Consider the following 13,687-nt stretch of genomic DNA (forward strand, 5'->3'; position numbering starts at 1 on the left):
TGCATGCATGCTGCACTGTGCAGGGGGTATAAAAAGTGTGAAAGGTATTCCATCATGTGAGGGCAGGATGAGTGATGTGCCTGTGTGCGTTTGCAGAGTGTGTTGCATGCGTGTATGCGTGCAGGGTGATTAATGAGAACCCACTGGGTGAATAGTAAGATTGTATGAGGGAATGGTGTACCTGTGTCAGCGCAACTGTGCGAATACATTGAATGTGTGGTATGCCCTTGTGAATGCAGGGTGATCAGGATTCTTAAGTGGGTGAAGGACGAGCGAAGCAGTGTGCGCCGGTGATGGAAGGTGAGTGGAGTGATGTGTCTATGTGAGTGCAAAGTTTGTAGTGTGTCTGTACAAGTTAGTGTTTTCGAGACTTGTACCTTTTTTTCAACCCCCACCCCCGGTGTTTGATTGAAGTTTACATTCACTTTATACTCAACTCAAACCTTTCCGTTTCACCACTTTTAAAATGCACGAGCCGCCACTGGTAAGGACAGAGAGAGCAGGCCCAAGCTGGACTGCGCAACTCCAGAGGGGCTTTTTTTTTTTTTTTTTTTTTTTTGGGTAAGACATTTATTGCACATTGTCATATAAATAGTACAATCAATATCGCCTACAACCTGAGAAGGCCGGCTATGCATAGTACGCAAGATAAAATCAGAGACTTATCCATACACAGCCCATCAGCCGACAACCATAGGTCCCCCGGCGCGTGCTCGGTGTCAGTGTAGGCTCGGTTTTTTTCGACAATGCATCCGTATAGTTTATAAGCCAGGTCAGTCTTACATTTTCAGTATTTTCAACCAAATCCCCCATAACCTAGGGAGGATGATGTAAACAACAAAGTAATAACCCCCTAAAAAACTCAAAGCACTGTGTCACAACATTCTCCCTCCCTCATCGCCCCGCCAATTGTATCCCAGAGTGGCAAACATCTTGTGGCAATTGAGCGCTCAGCACGCGTCGTTGTCAGTGGCCACTGACACCAGATACTGTTGAAACGGTTCCCAGAAGTCTCTGGGGCGGGACCCCATAGGCAACTCTTCTTCATATGTGACTAAAGTGTCTCTACAATAGGTCAAGTCCTCTAGCCAATTTTTCACTTTAGGCTTCCGCTTACTGTTCCAATGTAAGGATATTCTCCTCTTCGCCATTAGTAGTGCAATCACACAAAGTTTACGTCGTCTCGCTCTCAATTGCGGCACTAACCCCAGGAGACAGACTTTAGCTGTACACGGCAATTGTGCCCCCAATATAGTGTTGAGCGTCCGCACCACCTGATCCCAGTATTGTGCCACCACATCGCAGCGCCACGCCAAGTGAATGAAATCCGCATGTTCCTGTCCGCACCTAGTGCAATTAGAGTTGTCCCTCAGACCATATCTGTGCAGCCGTGCAGGCGTGTGGTACATGTGGTGCAAATATTTGTAATGAATCAGTCTAAGATTCCCGTTTGGTGTCAGCATCCCCGTTAGTATGCAGGTGGCCTCCCATTCCTCTTCCGTGAGGTCATCCCCCAGTGCTGCGTTCCATTTCTCCCTGGCTCTGGTAGTGTTACCCCCATTGCTAGATTGCGCGCTGCGGTATATTCGAGACACCAAGTGTGACGCTGAGGGGGTGTTGAGCACGAGTGTCAGTGGTGCGAGTGCTTGTGGTTCTGCTGGGAAAGTCACAAAATGCTCCCTCACCGCCCTCTGTAATCTGTAATAGTTGAAACTAAACAACAGAGTTGGATTCTGGATGTATGTCAGTTGGTTCAGTGTTACAAACTGCCCATCTCTATACAGATCCCCTAGGGTGTCTATGCCAGCGCGTTTAAGAAGGTCCATCCCCACCTGTTCTTGTGTGACAGATAATGCCGGATGGTGAGCCAAGGGGAGTGTTGGTGCGTAGATTGGTGTGCAACGTGCCATCCTACTCAGTGTCCTCCATGCTTCTATTGTGGTGTTTACTGGGTTGATGTCATGATCGTGCAACCTGGGACGTTTGTGCGTTAATATACTTGTTAGTGGGATGGGATCAGCATCTCCATGCTCTACTGCTACGTGCGTTAAAAAAGGAATCTCGTGAAACCAATAGTGCGCGAATTGCGCCTGAGCGCACTGGTAGTACAGGTAAATATCTGGCACCTTGAAGCCCCCTTTAGCGTATGGGAGAGTCAGAGTCTGCAGGTCCAATCTAGCCTGCTTCCCCGCCCATATTAAGGAGAGCATGAGAGATTTAATGTTGTGAAACACCTCAGCCGGTGGCTTAATAGGTATATTATTGAAGAGATATAAGAATTTGGGCAGGAGCACCATCTTCACAATGGCAAGTCTGTCTGCCAGCGAGAGCGGTAGTCCTATCCATCTTTTGACCTTATCTTCCAGGGTGGAGACGGCCCTCCCGTAGTTGGTGCGGATGACCAACTCCGGGTCTCTGTGGAACCAAACGCCTAAATATTTCGTCGGTTCCTCCTGCCATTCCAGGGGGTAGTCCAGCGCTGTGGGCCGGGTACCGTCCGTCAGCGGGAGTATGAGGGATTTGCTCCAATTGATGTGGAGACCCGAGTATTGGCCGAATTTAATGTATTCCCTAAGTAGTGGGTTGAGATTTGTCTCCGGGTTTTTCACGTATAGGACCATGTCATCTGCATATAAGGCTATGTGTATGGGTCGCGTAGGTAACTGAATAGCTGAATAGTGGTGGTGCTGTCTTATTTTACAAGCCAAGGGTTCCAGTATAAGGGCGAACAGCATTGGCGATAGAGGACACCCTTGTCTAGTGCCTCGCTCGATGGGTATAGGGGACGACAGATGCTTGTTTACCCGTATGCGGGCCGACAGGCCCGAGTATAGCATTGTGATCCAGCCGATGAATAACGGGGGGAACCCCATCCGGATTAGGACTGCGTGAAGGAACGGCCAGTCAATCATATTGAATGCCTTTGCCGCATCCAACAAGACAGCAACCGCTTTGATATCTGGGGCCAAGTAGTGCGCCAGTGCAAAAAGGGTGCGAGTGTTGTGCGTGGTCGATCGGTCCGGAATGAAACCTGGCTGGTCTGGTCTTATTAACATCTGCATTAGTGGCTTCAGTCGGTCTGCTAGGATGCTAGCTAATATCTTGCTGTCTATGTTTATCAAGGAGAGGGGGCGGTATGAGTCACAGTGTTCTTCGTCTTTGCCTGGTTTCAGTAGAGCGACGATCAACGCCTCTCTCATGGACGGTGGCAGTGTTTGGGCTTCATGTACGGCCTCGTACAGATTCACCAGATGAGGTGCTAGCGTGTCTACATATGTTTTGTAAAATTCTATGACGAAGCCGTCCGGGCCCGGCGCTTTGCCATTAGGGAGTCTTTTGATAGTGTCTATGACTTCTTGTGTCGTGAGAGGCCTTGCTAAATATTCCCTGTGTCCGTCTGCCAGCCAGGCGATCTCCACGTCAGCCATGTATTCCAAAAGCTCCTCCCGAGATATTTGAGCTCTGGCCTCATATAGTGCCCCATATGTGTCTCTGAATTCATCCATAATGGTCGGCATGTCGTGTGCACGCGTGCCCTGTTTGGTATGTATAGTCGCTATATGTTGTGGCGCCCTCCCCGAGCAAATCTTTTCTGCTAGGGCCCTGCCCGGTCTGCCCCCTTCCCCATATCTCCTAGCCGTTGTTCTCTTGAAGATGTATTTAAGTTCGTCCTCAGCAAATGTGTTGTATTCCAACAGTAGTGTCTGAATGCCACTTAGTAGTGCCGTGTCTCCAGTGTTTGTGTATCTCTGTTCCAGGTCTCGGAGCATCTCCTCCCTTCTTTTTAAATGGTGACGAATATCTTTTAGTATGCCAGCGGACGTGTTAATGCACACGCCCCGTATTGTCGCTTTAAACGCCTCCCACAGGAGGCACAGGTCCTCCGTGGTGGGGGCATTCAAATCAAAGTAGTCGGTAATCGCTTTCTGGACCGTGTCGACATACAGTGGATCACGCAGGGCCTGCGCGTTAAAGCGCCAGGTGTAGGGCGGTGGGACATAGTGTGGATCCGTAACCTCAGGAGTACAGGACCGTGGTCTGACAGTGTTCTTGGGAGATGTGTTATCTGCTCCACCCATGCAAGGACGTCCTGAGTGGCCAGCCAAAAGTCTAACCTGGACCAGCTCCTATTTGCAGCATTTATGTGCGTGGCAACCTGTTCCCCCGGGTGCAGTATCCTCCACAGGTCACTTACATGCAAATTAGACATTGCGTCCAGCAGCATTTCCCTCGCCTTGGTATGTTGCTCAAGTGTGTGTGTCGCTCTGTCGAGCCCGTCTCTGAGTGTTACGTTAAAATCCCCCCCCAGATGACATTTTCCGCTTGTACATCCGCTATAGTGTGCCATAATCTTTCAAAAAATTCTGCATCATCCACATTCGGGCCATACACATTCACAAGGGCTAGTTTTTGGTGTCTCGTCTCGCCTACCACTATAACATATCGCCCCCCTGTGTCAGTGTACGTGTCTTTGATTTTGAAGTGTGTACCTTTCTTGATCAAAATACTGACGCCTCGGGAGTACGTCGAGTAGTATGCGCCTGTGGCGGATTCTGCCCATTTGGAGCCCAGCCTGGATGTGGAAGTGGGTGCCATGTGTGTTTCTTGTAGAAATGCCACATCCACCTTAAGTCTGTCAAAGTACGCAAACATCTGCCGTTTCTTTTTCGGGTTCCCCAGCCCCCTGACATTCCATGTGATGAAATTGAGTGTGTCAGAACGTGCCATTAGCACGTGGTCAGGTGAAATTGTGCGTCGCGTGATCTATGTGGCCACCTGTGAAACAGCGCATCTTCAGCATACTTAATACAGGCAACAAAAGAGGTTGCAATGCTTCTTAGACACAGTGCAAACATATAAACTCTACTTAGCTCCCCCAACCCCCCGCCTCCCACTTTAGCGCCCAAACTTTGCCAAAGCCATTCCCCCCCGAACTTCAGAACTGTGATTGAACTTGTTGTGGGGAACACCCTCCTGGGGGTGCCGCCCGAAGCACACATCACCACCCACATAGTGGATGTGGACGAGCGCGATTTTTAGATAATGACAACGTCAATAATTACCCCCTAGTCCCCTCATCCCGCTTCCATCCTCCCGCAAGGATATCATGATCAGTGATATTCCCTCCGTTTCCCTCCGAGGTTTCAGAACCCATGTAGGCAGTGTCGCACACCCTCGTAGTTAGTGTCTCGGGGTTTCGCAGTAATAGTGCAGTCAGTACAGCCTGCCGGCCGCATGTCTTTAGTCAGTTGTGACCCAGAGCTCGTGTGCGGGTTCTGCATCAACACTCCCCAAGTGTACTCACTGCGTTACTGCCGATGGCGTCTCCCTTCCATAGTTCGTCAGCAGCGACAACCTCAGTCTCGTGGATCTCAACGTGTAGATGCACTTTATTAGAAGTGTCCGTCGCCCGCTGCCAATTTCGAAGAAGCAATCCAATGTTGTGCACATTGCAGCCATTGCGTCGTCAGTCGTTGTCGCTCATTCCGGCCGCATTCTCCCGATTTTTCCGACGTTTGGTGAGGTTCTTGACGTAATCCTGCGCGGCTTGCACCGTCGTGAGGACCACCGGCTTGCCATCCGTTAGGATTTTAAGTTTTGCTGGGTACAGCATCGCGTATCCAATTTCCAGCTCTCGAAGTTTCTTCTTCACTGGAGCAAACTCCTTCCTTGCCTGCTGTACCGCCATGGTGTGGTCTGGGTAGAACTCCAGCGAGTTGCCCTGGTGGGTAATGGCGCCCTTTTCCCTCGCCATTCGAAGTATAGGGTCCCTGTCCCTGTAGTTGAGCACTCGGGCGATGATTATCCGAGGCGTAGCCCCCGGTTTCAGAGTGGGGGCCAGGGAACGATGTGCTCGTTCGACCAGGAAGACGTCAGAGAAGCTTCCAGCCCCGAAGATATCCTTCAGCATGTTCTCCACGTACGTCTCCATCCTGCCTGTGTTGGTGGATTCCGGCAGGCCCGAGATGCGTACGTTGTTGCGGCGGGACCTCGCTTCCTGGTCCTCCACCTTCGCCTTCAGGGTTTCCAGGGTCTTTTCAATGGCGCTGTGTGTTTTCGCGATGTCTCTGGAGTGATCCTCCACCGAGGAGATCCTCTGCTCCGCCTCCACCAGTCTCTCCTCGTGGTTTTCCAGCTTGTTTGACAAAGAGTCCACCCTTGCCACGACACTGTCCATTTTGCTATTCATATCGTGCAAGCTCTGCTGGATAGCCCTTAGCACTGCCTCCATGCCGGCGCCGTCCCCCAGAACCTGGTCTCCGTCGGCCTCCTGAGCAGCTTCCGTTTTCGCCGTTTGCTTTTTCGCCTCAAAAGGCAGTTTCGATTGCTGTTTGTCGGGCTTCCCCATGGTGCCCGTGGGTGCAGCTGGGCTATCGACTGTCGGGCTCGTTGGGGATGCTGGTTTGGTCGTTGTCCGTGTGCGTCGCAATTGCGCTCCAACCGCCCCCCTGCGTTGAGGATCTATTCATTAGTATGGCCTCTCAGCCACATACTGGCCCAGGTTAGCGCACTGCGCTTGTGAAATTGGAAATGCTGAGGGGATTGCGGCGTGCCTCTGTATCTCCTTGTCCGTGTGAGGCGGTCCCGTGGGTGATGGCGGGTCTGATTTGCGCCTTCAGGTACGGCGCGCGGTAGTGATGGGAAGCCTTGCACCACCGCACATCTCCCGGTGAGCCCCCAGCCGCCTCTCTCCCCTTTTCACCTCCGCAGTCGCGCTGTGGAGCGTTCCCGTACCTGTTCACTCGCTGGCGCAGTAGAACGGGGAGCCGGCAGTGTCCGGGGCAGGGTCGCCGATCTTGCGTTTCACCGCCGCCGCCATTTTGGCTGCCGTGGAACGCACAGAGTATGTTCCAAGATCCGCTCGCTGGACAGGCACATCATACCCGATTTTCGCCAGCTCTCGTTTATCACTGTCTGCGCGCCCGAATGAGTATAGCCCTGTGGTCGTCTGAGGGCGACATCGCTCGGTTTCAGCTGCGGTCGCCACGGCCGCGCGCCGCCATTTTGGTCAGCCTTTTAGCGCCGGTTTTTTGCAGATTCCTTCGGCATGCTGCATAATTTCTGGCTGGCAGCATCACATCGCGGAGTTGGGACCTTCAGCCGTCCATTCCGCTGTTTTGTGCGGGAATCGGGGTGGATTTAGGGTCAAGGGGTCCGAGGAAACGCGCCCGTCCGGCGGAGCTGACTTAGCAGTCAGCCATTCCGCAGTGCGCCCTCTAGCGCCCCCCCAACTCCAGAGGGGCTTTAAATGTATCTGAGCTTACCTCATGAGTAACACATCTTCCTCTGATGGTGTGGTAGTAGCAAAGGAATAACAAAACTTCTGCCTGCCACGCTGCTCTTTGCACTGGGGGGTTGCTGGGGGCCAACAAACACTATAGTCACAGTGGGGAAGAAGCCTGCAAAGGGGCTGCACCCAATTCCACATGTGAGAGCCCTGCTGGGTCTTGTATTGGATTTCATTTAACACCCGCCAACTCTGAGGCCATATGGTATAGTGGGGATGAGGCTGAAGGAAGAACAAAGGTTGGGCTTGGCTGAAGTGCTCATCCCAGCCAAGGCAGAAACGTAGCATACAGTGTTGTTGTTGCTAGTGCCCGATTGAAAAGGCCACTGTCGGTGACACTAGTGTGGCACCAGATCCTGGAAAAACAGCAACATGGAAGGTGCCACCCCCCCCCCCCCGGTTATTTCACTTATTCTACTTCTTACAACTAGCCAAGGATGGACAATACTACAGGCCCTGTGACACACTGAGGCAGCTGTGGTGCGGTCTCTGCTGCTAAATCAATACGGTCAACGGAGCCCAGTCCTCCATGTCAGGAGCCTGAAGTGAGCAGTTCCGAGTTGCAGGCTGATCAAATGAAATTATATTAATGTTCTTTAATCAACAAGTGTCAGTCAATTTATTAACACAAACCTGATTGAGTGGACAGACAGTTGGAGTCTGGCAGCACCGTCTGCACAGCACTTTGATACTGCGCTGCTGTAAATGCAGCTCCATCATTGGCGGTCCCTCCCTGCATCCCCCTCATAGTGCACAGGTGATTACGGTGTTAAAAAATGCTTGCCTAATGCATTTTAGAGCAATGATGCGGACCACCACACTAAAATGTGTTAGTCTAACACCTGATACGTGGTACTTAGCAGGGCTGGGCTGGAAACACTTCCTGGGGTTCCAGCCTCGCCCTCAATCAAAGACGTGAGATATTCCAAGGGAGGGTGGAACCTCCGTGACAGAAGGAAGGAGAGGACTTCACACCCTCCTTGACCAATAGTAAGACTCAGATCACACCTGTTTTGTTTTATTTTTAATCTCTTCTGCTTACCTTTATTATGTTATTCCAAGGCTTGGTGCATTCTTCAATGAGTCACTTAAATAGTGATGGGTTTAACATATTTATGTTCCTAAATGACTGCCTCAGAACTGATAAATAGCACTGTTTTGCACTGCAGCAACAAGCCAGCCAGAGTGCTGCATAGTTTGTGGGCAGAGGGCGCTGTAATGAAAGCACAGACCCCTAACTGTTCCAGAAAACAGTTTCAGAAAGCCAGAACATTTCATCTCCAAACACATCCCTGAGTTCATATTCTGTCAGACATTGTTTTAAAGATGTATACCGATAACGTTTGGTAGTTTAGAGAACTCTTTATCAAGCATCTATTTATTTTTTAATTTAGGTATTTAGTTTTATATTTAATTATGTGTTTCTTCTACTTGTAAACACACCTACCAATTCTTTCTATTCTGACCATCTGGCATAATGATTCTGAAGAACAAGTATGTAGTTCAAGGAGTTGTCATTATCTACGGTGCGCACTTTCTGCTTCGCTGTACAGAAGTGCAGTAGTCTACACTACCTGATGGTGTGCGCATTTAGAAGAAGGAAAGACTAGTAGTGTGTGCAGAGTGATGGCACCACTTGAACAGAGATTTTATATCTTCTCTAGCCACAATACTCGAGACACCTAAGTTCAGTCAAGGAAACTACATGTCCCATGAAGAGGTAGGACTCTCTAGAAGTTTGCACACGACCATGTCCTTTTTGAAGTCACTTTGCACCAGCGCAAACTGACACAAACCCACACAAAGTGTTGCAAGGCCATGTATTGCTATATATTTTCAAGTACACAAAGTATTTTGAACTGTAAGTGTGCCCTTTTTCAGTGCAAAAAGGAATTTGCACTGATTTTGTTCACTTTGCATCGAGGCAGGCTTTACTGCGACATTACATCATGCACACATAAATGAACGCCTTTTTGAAGCAGGTGATAACAAGGAGAAAAGTTTTAATTTCTCCCAAAAACTCAAGCATGGCATGTGTGCTGAAGTTCACTGCACACATCCAAAAGACAGGATCCTTCTGAAGTTGTCGAGACATAGGAATTTGTACTACAAGAATATGCTTCTAACACAAATCATCTGCTCTAAAGCACACAATCACCATGAGAGGCTGTGCATTATGCAAGGTGGGCATTACAAGTGACAACACAGGAGAACACAGAAGCTGCAGGGCACTCTCAATAGACATGTCTCTGAATCGTGTTTTTTCTTTGAAGTATTGTTGCAAATTTGATTGCTGCATAGAATTCCATTACAAATTAGTACATTTGTCCCCCAGAGTCTGCGGTCAGATTTGGAGTTTGGCGGACAAGTTACTCTGTCAACAAAGTGACAGATAGCCTGTCCTCATTATTACAAGTGCATTTTATGCCATGGTACTTACAAGGCAAATAGGATATCACTTTGTAATCTGTCTGCCAAACTCTAAAACAGGCCCCAAGTTCCTAGTTGTTCAGAGCACCATGTTTTTTTTTCAATATGTTTGTTTTATTTTTTCAAACAATAAAATAATCAAACATCATAGAGCATCCAAAGCAATGTTTCCAAAGGATACACATGGTAAAGTAGCCAGCGTCCAGCACATTAAAAGCAATGTTACATCAAAAGGAGGAAAAAACTCTCCTGCGACACCCATCCCATCCATAACCACAACACAACCTCCCCAGCAGCAGGGCAAACCAAGCAGCACAACGGATTCAACTATAAGTGCCATTCTATCCAGACACTCGAGACACAGCGTCAGCAATTCCCAGACCCAAGTTAACCACCTCCTCAGTTACGAACCTCAAGTTAAAGTAAAACAATCAGGGTCCCCAGACTTTGCTAAAATTGTGGGGATCCCCCCTGCTTTTATATATAACTCGCTCAGTAGCCATGTGTATATCCATAGCTGCCTTCCATTCATGCAGAGTGGAGACCCCCTGCACTCCCCAGTATTTTGCCACATTCTTCTTCAATCAAACCTAGGTTACAGACCAGGAGTTGGGCCCTCTGGACATCCACCTCTGTCGGTATCCCCATGAGGATATACTTCAGGTCAAATGGGGTGTTGACCTCTAGGAAAGCCTGGAGTTCTCGTACAACCTCAGTCCAATCAGTCTGAATGTTGGGGCAACTCCAAAGTGTGTGCAAGAAGTTGCTTCTGACCCCCACACTTCTCAAATAATCCAAGGAAGCAGCCCTCCCCATCCTATGCAGCCTGGCTCAGTCATAATAAATAAATGTATTGAATTACTTTTTAACTGTGGTCACGTCTCACGCTTCTCATGTTTTAAAAAAAAGTGTTCATTTTATGTATTGTGTGTTATGATGGTTTGCCACCCTTTTACGATTTTTTAACGAATCAATAAAAATATATTTGACTTGACTTGACAGTCATAATAAACCCGAAGGAAGACCTTAAACTGGACTGGACTAAGTCTTGACTTTATTGCAACTTCCTTGGGGTGCATCAAGGACACCATCAATCAGTACTATCAATCTCTCCAATATCAATCGCCTATCTCTCTCACACTGTGCCTAAAGTATCTAAGATATTATTGTTGATAGTTTTAGAAGTGTACAAGATGGCCTTGCTCCCCAGCACTTACATAAGCAATCTGCCTACAAGTGGGGCATATTCAGGTATGTCAATCTTACCTTACTCCTTAGCCAGCCAGGCATCGTGGAACAGTGCAAATTTCAAGTATTGATTTAGATGAAGGTGATATCCCAGCTCAGGGATAGGAAGGGCATTAAGTCCCTATCTTTCAGAATATCACCTATTTGGGAAATGCCTATCAAGGCTCAGGGCTCAAAACCACACTACTTCCTCAATTCTCTCATCATGATCCTTTCCCACAGTGGTGTTTCCCTGGTGACCATAGACATCCATCCCATAGACTTGGAGGCGCACCGCCACACTCCCAACGTCAATGGAGTCACAGGTAGCAGCCTGCCTAAACCAGTCCCACCATATATGTAACGCAGAGGGGAGTTCAACTGTATCCAAGCCCTCTCCAACATGTAAGTTGAGTGATCCTGTGGTGCAAACATCCACTTGTTAATAGCTATCAGCTAGTACCAATAATAGGTATGTATATCCGGAAGGGTTAACCCCTATTATAGGAGTTCCGCCTTGAGTGTCTTGAGTGTCTTACTCCACAATAACATCCTCACCTCTCTATCAATTTTGTTGTACATCTCCTCCAGGATAGGATAATATGTATTTTGGAGACTATATAACAATTTGGCGAGTGTAATCATCTGAAAGATAGTGGCCCTCCCCAGGATGATAAGGGATAGCCCACCCCAATGTTCTGCTTCTCCTCGAAACGTAGCATATACCTTCTCAAGGTTGGCAGCTAGACATAGGTCCCTATTAGGCATGACATGAATACTTAGGTATTTAAAACTTGTAGTTTCATCCCTCATTCACCCTGGCAAGGAGGCATCAAAGGTACCATAAGGTTGGCACAGCACAGATTTCTCCCTGTTAATTCTGTAGCCCAAGTAGATACCAAACAATCCTGTGGCCTAGAATAACACTGGGATCATGGAATGAGACTCCGTAATATAAAGAAGGATATTTTTGCATGTAGAGTTAAACTTTATCCTTCAGCGGGCTGGATTTTGAGACTAGGAATCCCTGTATAGCACAGTGAGTGCGTATCATGCACACCAGTGATCCCAATGTGAGAGCAAAATGAAGAGGGGATGGGGCATTCATGCTGTGTCCCCAATGCAATTGGGAACTTCTCCGAGAGGATCCCAATCACTCGCACCGTGGCAGTCAGAGGTTGGAATGGTAATGCCACCCAGTGCCTATATCAAGGACCAAAACCACATTTTACCAGTGTTTGCTGTAGATTTGACCAATGAATAGCATCAAAAGACATGTGACTTCTCCCTGCCCTGAACTTCCACCAGCCAGTTGTGCAGTCATAGCAAGTTAAGTAAGATGATTCTGCCTGACATGAAGCCTGATCTATCAGTGGGGCTTCATCTTTTAACAGCCTAGTCACCAGGGTCGTGGCCATCACCTTAGCCTCTATATATAAAAGTGAAATCAAGTGTTTATAGTTACAGCTAGTCCTTTGCTTGTCCTCTTTGTGTATCGCTGTTATGGTTGCACAATGTAGGGCTGGTGGCAAGACCCCCCTGGATTCTCGCTTCGGTTCAAGAGATAAGGACCGAGTGTTCCATCGCACCTTTTGAAAAATTCAGTTGGGAGACCATTAGTCCCCAGAGTCTCCCCAGGTTTAAGTCTTACAATGGCTGCCTGAACATCAGAGAGGTCTATGTCCCCTTAAAGATCTATACAGTCCTCTGAAGAGAGAACCGGGGTTGTCACAGTTTCAAGAAAATCCTGGATTTGGTCAGCTCCCAGGAGTGAACATGTAATGTAGAACTCCTCATAATATTTAGTGAATTCCCACACTATTTGGGTGTCTGTCGTGCAGGACTGTCCTGTGGAAGCCGTGATGGTCCCCACCCAGAATGCCGCCACCTCTTTCTTGCTGAGCCACACCAGCAGTTTGCCCGCCTTATCACCAGTATCCTAGAGAGGGTGTTGGTTTGCCAGCTGGCTCTGCCTTGCGTCTTCCTGGGCCAAATCCAGAATTCCATTCGCAGCACTTCAAGTTGTCGCAGAGTCTGTGGAGCAGGAGTACTCTGGTGAGTCACATGAAGAGTTTGCAGCTGGCTCTCAAGCCCTTCAATCTGTTCCACCTCGTGCCTTTTTTACACGCAAATGTGTTCTGCACTCAGTCTTGAAGAACTACTTTATATGCCTCGGTCAGGGCAGACTCCACAGAACCCTCGTTTTCAGCAAAGTACAGCTCAGTATCAATTTGAATCTCTCTGGCCAAATAAGCATATCTCAAATCCCTGGATGCCATTCGCTTCCTCTTCCCCACCGAAACCTAGAGCAGGGATTGGTCCGAAAGTCACGGTGCTGAATGGTCTGCCCCGGGTACCACCCCTACTTCGCACGTCAGAGCAAAAACTTATTCAAGATGAGAAAAAAAACATGTGCCCCAGAAAAGTATGAGTCACCTATACGCCAGGGTGGCAGTGCCACTAAAGATCACCAAAGGTCAGAGAGCCCCAATATACTCACTAAGCGCGCCATGGGCGTGTCACAGGTCAGTACCACTGCCTGTCTAGAACTAATCAAGTTGGGTGCCATAACGCCATTAAAGTTCCCTCCTACAATTTGCACATAGGAGGAGGCTACAATAAGTATGTTGGCCATCTTTTCCAGTGTCGGAGCTTGCAGTCTTTGGGGCACATAACCGCTAACTTCCCAACAACCCGCAAACCCCAAAGTGCGTGCCGTTAGGAACAATCCATATCTGGGTA

Source organism: Lissotriton vulgaris, chromosome 9 (genome assembly GCF_964263255.1).
Source record: "Lissotriton vulgaris chromosome 9, aLisVul1.2, whole genome shotgun sequence".
Taxonomy (NCBI): Eukaryota; Metazoa; Chordata; class Amphibia; order Caudata; family Salamandridae; genus Lissotriton; species Lissotriton vulgaris.